Source organism: Salvelinus sp. IW2-2015, unplaced genomic scaffold (genome assembly GCF_002910315.2).
Source record: "Salvelinus sp. IW2-2015 unplaced genomic scaffold, ASM291031v2 Un_scaffold285, whole genome shotgun sequence".
In the NCBI taxonomy this organism is placed as follows: Eukaryota; Metazoa; Chordata; class Actinopteri; order Salmoniformes; family Salmonidae; genus Salvelinus; species Salvelinus sp. IW2-2015.
Window position 1 is genome coordinate 444 of NW_019942531.1, and position 6,589 is coordinate 7,032.

Below are 6,589 nucleotides of genomic sequence, written 5' to 3' on the forward strand. Positions count from 1 at the left end.
CAGAGCTCCCGAGTTTCTGTGGAGATGGGAAACCTTCCAGAAGGACAACCATCTCTGCAGCACTCCACCAATCAGGCCTTTATGGTAGAGTGGCCAGACGGAAGCCACTCCTCAGTAAAATGCACTTGACAGCCCCTTTGAGTTTGCCGAAAGGCACCCAAAGGACTCTCAGACCATCAGAAACAAGATTTCTTGCTCTGATGAAACCAACTCTTTGGCCTGAATACCAAGTGTCTGGAGGAAACCTGGCACCATCACTAAGGTGAAAGATTGTGTGGTGGCAGCATCATGCTGTGGGGACATTTTTCAGTGGGCAGGACTGGGAGACTAATCAGGATCGAGGGAAGTGAACAGAGCAAAGTACAGAGATCCTTGATGAAAACCTGCTCCAGAACACTCAGGACCTCAGACTGGGGTGAAGGTTTACCTCCAACAAGACAATGACCCTAAGCGCACAGCCAAGACAACGCAGGACACGTCTCTGAATGTCCTTGAGGGGCCCAGCCAGAGCCTGGAATCTCTGGAGAGACTTGAAAATAGCTGTGCAGCGACGCTCCCCATCCAACCTGACAGAGCTTGAGAGGATCTGCAGAGAAGAATGGGAAGAAACTCCCCAAATATAAGTGTGCTAGGCTTGGAGAGTCAAGGCTGTAATCGCTGCAAAAGGTGCTTCAACAAAGTACGAAATAAAAGGCCTGAATACTTAGGTAAATGTGATATTTCCATTTTTTTTTTTTTATACATGTGCAAAACTGTTTAAAAAAAATGTTTTTGCTTCGTCATTATAGGGTATTGTGTGTAGATTGATGAGTGGGAAAAAGTCATGGGGTCTGAATACTTTCTGAATGCACTGTATGTACATCCCAAAAGCGTACTTTACACATTTCTATATGATGATACTGACACTATTTAAAAATAGATGAAGATTTACCAACTTGCTCAAAAAAATCGGAAATGTTTGCAGATAGACAATCACCATGTGTCATGCTGGAGAGGGGTGCAATCCCAACACCTGGTGATATTTGTAGGAGTTGCTTAAGGCACAGTCTTTTATTGTGTGTGTTTAGTTAGTGACGTCAAAATGTGGGACAGCATTCATTTTTTGGAAAGATGTTTAAAAATAAACAACTGCCTTATTAGATCAGTATCTTTCAATATAATAGAACACCTCTCAAAAGAAATGTGTATAAACAATTACTTTGTACTATATTAATTTAACAATATATTTGGTATTGCCTTAGAACATATGTGATGTATATAGATGTCCTAAGTTTGGAGACTTAGCTTTTTATTTTTTTTATATATTATATATTTTTTTTCGGGGTGGGATTGCAATTTGCACCGCTTCTGTAGAATCACCCATGTATAAAGCTGTAATCATGTGTTTTCCACAAGGAGTTGCGTTCTCGTGTAGCTACATGGATTGGACGATGTCCCTAAGCGCTGGGCCAGGGAAGTAAAATAAAAAGTACTATAAGAAAAGAAAACAGGCCTCTTAAAAGGTTAGTGTTACGAGTGGGATTGGTTCAAGCTGATCCTAGACCAGCGTTTACAGGCAATGTCAGTTCCTTCTTCCTTGAGCACAGCTCAGTCAAGTCTCTAATCAAGGGTGTATGTATGGGCAGGTTGACTGTATGGGCAGGTTGACTGACAGCATGACATCAAGGCCTGCAACTTTGCATTAGTATCTGTGTTTTTATCTTGCAGTAACGGTTATTTCTTATTGTAGTCCACTCTACTGATGAGCTGTTGGGGCCGGCCAGGTTCTGGGGCTAAGGCACTGGGGATAAACATACACTACCTTTTTTATTTTCTACAAACAAACGTTTATTTTTTTCTTGTATTTTTTACAAACCACCTCATCACCTTCACATTTGAGTTCAACATGGAGAGTTGAGACCATAGACAAGTAGTAGTGAATATGACAGTGTCTCCCTCATGCACAGAACTAATCTTTTTATCACTACATGTAGCCAAGTTTGTATGACATTCAAATGGATCTACAGATTTAACTATTGACAGTGTTCAAGACACCTTTCCAATTCTTCTCATGATCAAGTTGTTTTTGGTGAATTGTTCAACCACATCTTATAGACASAAATGYGGCTCTTGCTACACACACAGGTRTGCATATTGCTAATTTGGTCTGGCAGCGGTTACAGTAATCTGCCAGACCGGAACAGTATTTATTTGTCACTAGCGCTGTCCTTAGTGAACCCCATTGACAAGGTCGTGTTCATTAGGCACCAAACAGAAGAAAACACACTGAAACAGGGATTACCTGTACTTGTCCAATAAGAAACATTGCAGTTCAGTTGCATGCCCTAATGAACATGGCCCAGCTCTACTTAGAGCAGTGTTACCCACAGAAAGTCAGGTTAACGGACTGACTCTTAGTTCTAATGAGTCAGACACAACCTCTCGTTCCCAGGGAGGGGGATGAGGGAGTGCTAGCCTTAGAGCTGACAATAATACTCTGGTGAAGACTGACCCAAGGACCACTGATTGATGGGGTCAGGGATCTTGTAGGCAGATTCCCAGCCTCCCTTTTCAGAACTCTTATCTAAAAGAAAGTTAAAATGGTAAAAACATACCTCTGATATATATTTTTCCTTTCAGAAGCTACGTAGGCTGCCTACTTAGATGCACATCCCTACAGTAAAAGCTACGTAGGCTGCCTACATAGATGCACATCCCTACAGTAAAAGCTACGTAGACTGCCTACATAGATGCACATCCCTACAGTAAAAGCTACGTAGGCTGCCTACTTAAATGCACATCCCTACAGTAAAAGCTACGTAGGCTGCTCCAAAGGTTCCGTTTTAGGACCACTATTGTTTTCACTATATATTTTACCTCTTGGGGATGTTATTTCGAAGGAACAATAATGTTAACTTTCACTGCTATGCGGATGACACGACGAGCTTGTACATTTTCAATGAAACATGGTGAAGCCCCAAATTGCCCTCGGCTAGAAGCCTGTGTTTCAAGGGACATAAAAAAAAAAAAAAAGGAAGTGGATGGCTGAAAAACTTTCTACTTTTAAACTCGGACTAAAACGAGTGGCTTGTTCTTGGTCCCAAGAAGACAAAGAGATCTTCTGTTTAAATCTGACATTCATCTTGAATGGTTTGTAAAGTCCGTCTCAAATAACTGGAAGGACCTCGGCGTTCTCTTTCGTGACCCTGATCTCTCTTTCTGACGAAACATATCAAAAACTGTTTCAAGGACAAGCTTTTTTTCCATCTACGTACATTGCAAAAATCAGAAATTTTCTGTCCAAAATGATGCAGAAAAATTAATCCATTGCATTTGTTACTTCTAGGTTAGACTTACTGGCAATGCTCTACTTTCCGCTACCCGCATAAGCCACTAAATAAACTTCAGTTAGTGCCTAAATATACGGCTTGCTAGAATCCTGACTAGAAACCAAGAAATTTGATCTATATTACTCCAAGTGCTAGCTTCCCTACACTGGCTCCTGTTAAGGCAAGGCTGATTTCAAGGTTTTACCTGTATACTATAAGCGTACATGGGCTTGCTTCCTACCTATCTTTCCGAGTTGGTCCTGCCGGTACATACCAATACGTTTACCGCTACGTCAGCAAGACGCAGGCCCCTACATTGTCCTAGAATTTCCTAAGAAACAGCGGGGAGGCAGGGCTTTCTCCTATAGACTCCCATTTTTATGGAAACAGTTCTGCCTACCCATGTGAGAGTACGCAGACTCGGTCTCAACCTTTTAAGCTTTTACTGAAGACTTATTCTTCTTCAGTAGGTTCATATGATTGATTGTAGCCTGGCCAGGAGTGTGAAGGTGACACGGAAAGGCTCTGGAGCAACGAACCGCCCTTGCCTTGTCTCTGCGCAGGCCGGTTCCCCTCTCTCCACTGGGATTCTCTGCTGCTATAACCCCTTTACAGGGGCTGAGTCACTTGGCTTGCTTGGTGCTCTTCATGCCGTCCCTAGGAGGGCGTGCGTCACTGAGTGGTTGAGTTACTGACGTGATCTCCCTGTCTGGGTTTGGCGCCCCCCCTTGGTTTGGTGCTGTTGGGTGGAGACCTTTGTGGGCTATACTCGCCTGTGTCTCAGGATTGTAAAGTTGGTGGTTGAGGATTTCCCTCTAGTGGTGCGGAGGGCTGGCTTTTGGCAAAGTGGGTGGGGTTATATCCTTCTATTTGGCCCTGTCCGGGGGTTTCTTCGGATGGGGCCACAGTGTCTCCTGACGCTCCTGTCTCAGCCTCACGTATTTTATGCTGCATAGTTTTGTCGGGGGGCTAGGGTCAGTTGGTTTCCTGGAGTACTTCTCCTGTCTTATCACGTGTCTGTGTGAATTTAAGTATGCTCTCTCTAATTCTTCTCGTTCTCTCTTTTCTCTCTGAGAACCTGAGCCCTAGGACCATACGTCAGTGACTACCGGGCCATGATGACACCTTGCTGTCCCAGTCCGCTCGGCCTTGCTGCTATTCAGTTTCAACTGTTTTGCGCTGTGGTTACGGAACCCCCTACCTGTCCAGACTTGCTGTTTTCACTCTTAATGATCGGGCTATGAAAGCCAACTGAGATTTATTCCTTGATTATTATTTGACCATGCTGTCATTTATGAACATTTTGAAAATCTTGGCTCTCTCTAATTTTCTCCTTTCTCTCTTCTTTCTCTCGGAGGACCTGAGCCCTAGACCATAAGTCGGGACACCGGCCGTGGTGACTCCTTGCTCCCCAAGTCCCGCTGAGCCTTGCTGCTATTCCAGTTTCAAACTGTTCTGCCTCGGTTATGAACCCCTACCGTTTGCCCAGACCTGTCTGTTTTTCACTCTTAATGATCGGTATGAAAAGCCAACTGAGATTTTATTCCTGATTATTATTTGACCTGGCTTGTTACATTTTATGGAAATTTTGAAAATCTTGGCTCTCTTCTAATTTCTCCTTCTCTCTTTTTCTTTCTCTCGGAGGACCGGGCCCTAGGACCATGCGTCGGGACTTGCCTGCCACTGTGGGACCTCCTGCTGTCCCCAGGTCCAGCCTGGCCTTGCTGCTATTTTCCAGGTTTCAGCTGTTTCTGCCGCGGTTATGGAAACCGCCACACTGTCCAGACCTGTTGATTTTCGACTCTTGATGATCGGCATGGATAAATAAGCCAACTGAAATTTATTCATTATTATTATTTTGACCATGCTTGCCGTCACTTATGAACATTTTGAACATCTTGGCATAGTTCTGTTATAATCTCCACCCGGCACAGCCAGGAAGAGGACTTGGCCACCCTCATAGCCTGGTTCCTCTCTAGGTTCTTCCTAGGTTTTGGCCTTTCTAGGGCGTTTTTCCTAGCCACCGTGCTTCTACAACCTGCATTACTATGCGTGTTTGTCTTTAGGCTGAGGTGTCTGTACAGCACTTCGAGATATTAGTGATGTACGAAGGGCTTATATAAAATATAAAATTATGATTATGTTACTTTTCATCAATGTTCAATTCCTGATTACAGACAATCTAAGTCGACACTGGCCTGTAGGCAAATATATCTTCAATGAGAAAAGCTTTTTTTTTCTTTAACAGAGTAAGTTGGCATGGTCATTTTGATACTACTACCACCATTGCCAGGTTCTTACTTATATGCAGTCTAACACAAGGGCAAGAATGGTAATAAACAAGCGTACTCATGGACTGAAATGGGTAACTTTTATTAATGCACTTTAAAGAATTCCAAATATTAATTCCAGAAATAATAATTCAATTTTGTACATGTTTTCAGGGACAATTTCTCAGCAAACGGTGTAAAAAGTTAAAAAGACCATGTTGCGGTCATGAAAGAAGGTCCTCTCTTTATCTGGTACCTACTTGTAAACATATGGAATGTATCTATTTTACTGTACAAATGTCACAGGGTCCAGACCCAGCAGTAGGGGCACATGATTTCTGCTGGAGAAAGCCCAAGTCAGTCGACATAAGTTAGGAGGGGTGAAAATATCTAACAAAACATTTATAATATATTTAAAATCACCTTTAACTTCCCTTTTCAGAACTCTGAGTCTTATCAAAAACAAGTTATGGCAAAAACATACCTCTGATATATTTTTTCACTTCAGAAGCTACGTAGGCTGATTCCAAGTCTACATCGCTTTTACTGTAGGGATTGCATCTATGTAGGCAGCCTACGTAGCTTTTACTGTAGGGATGTGCATCTATGTAGGCAGATTCCCAGTCTACATCGCTTTTACTGTAGGGATGTGCATCTATGTAGGCGATTCCAGTCTACATCGCTTTACTGTAGGATGTGCATCTATGTAGGCAGCCATACGTAGCTTTTACTGTAGGGATGTGCATCTATGTAGGCAGATTCCCAGTCTACATTGCTTTTACTGTAGGGATGTGCATCTATGTAGGCAGATTCCCAGTCTACATCGCTTTTACTGTAGGGATGTGCATCTATGTGGCAGATTCCCAGTCTACATCGCTTTTACTGTAGGGATGTCCATCTATTAGGCTGCCTACGTAGCTTTTAGTGTAGGGATGTGCATCTAATGTAGGCACAGATTCCCAGTCTACATCGCTTTTACTGTAGGGATGTGCATCTATGTAGGCAGTCTAT

General features: G+C 43.0%; 1 long non-coding RNA gene across 2 annotated transcripts; it reads left to right on the top strand.

Annotated features, from left to right (window-relative positions):
• Positions 1-5,454: 5,454 nt before the first annotated feature.
• On the top strand, positions 5,455-6,589 carry LOC139023901 (uncharacterized). Of its 2 annotated transcripts, none has more exons than XR_011475130.1 (3): positions 5,455-6,241; positions 6,333-6,430; positions 6,534-6,589. It is a non-coding gene; the product is annotated as an uncharacterized lncRNA (long non-coding RNA). The 2 variants fall into 2 exon arrangements; XR_011475131.1 differs by having other exon boundaries at positions 5,455-6,237; positions 6,337-6,430.